At 37.9% G+C, this 852-nt stretch overlaps 1 protein-coding gene across 2 annotated transcripts in view; it reads left to right on the top strand.

Moving 5' to 3' along the window:
* LOC106877701 (rho GTPase-activating protein 21) overlaps positions 1-852 on the top strand; it is a 373,680-nt gene that overhangs the window by 49,637 nt on the left and 323,191 nt on the right. The gene's annotated exons all lie outside the window — the stretch shown is intronic.

Genomic DNA, 852 nt, shown 5'->3' with positions numbered 1-852 from the left:
TGATAATAATAGTGACCCTTTCTGCTAAAGACACGAGGCTTAAAATTTTGGGGAGGGAAATAGTTGATTTCATCGACCCCATTGTTTCAATTGTACGTAATTTATCGACCCCGTCAGGATGAAAGGCAAAGTCGACCTCGGCAGAACTTGAACTCAGAACTTAAAGATGGATGAAATGCCACTAATTATTATTATTATTATTATTATTATTATTATTATTATAATAACACTTTCAATACAGTAACCATAAGAGCATCACAGCAAACCATAGGACATACCCAAGGCACACAGAGCTTCGCTCGGTAGTGAAGTGAAAGCACGCTATAAAAATAAAACTACTGAATAATAATAATAGTAGTGTGTGTGTGTGTATATAAGAAGTGGTATATGTAAGTGGATAATTCATAGGTGTTACAATAGTCTTCTATCTCTAAAACAGTTATCTAAACAAAGACTAGGGGGCTTTCATTCCCACCTGTTGAATGGCTTGTTGACTCTACAGAATTCATCCACCCTTTGGCAGGTTTTATTTTTTGTCCTACATGGGTGTCCAGTGAAAGTGAAAGCCACTCTCCTTACAAAGCAGGCTTCATTGGGTTGCCAGTTTAGTTGTCGACCACCTGATCATGCAGCAGGTTGTACTGGATCTCATGTTCCCAGTATATGTTACCGTACACACACACACACACACACACACACACACACACACACACACACATATATAGTTCAAATTTACAGAAAACAAAAGACCAAGACAGGTGAAGGAACAACAAGCAGGTGTTTTAGTTTAACGGTCAGGAAGAAAGGAAAAGTATATATGTGTGTGTGTGTGTGTGTATATATGTGTAGGTT

This window comes from Octopus bimaculoides, chromosome 9 (genome assembly GCF_001194135.2).
Source record: "Octopus bimaculoides isolate UCB-OBI-ISO-001 chromosome 9, ASM119413v2, whole genome shotgun sequence".
Lineage (NCBI taxonomy): Eukaryota > Metazoa > Mollusca > Cephalopoda > Octopoda > Octopodidae > Octopus > Octopus bimaculoides.
This window is presented reverse-complemented; position numbering and strand designations above follow the sequence as displayed.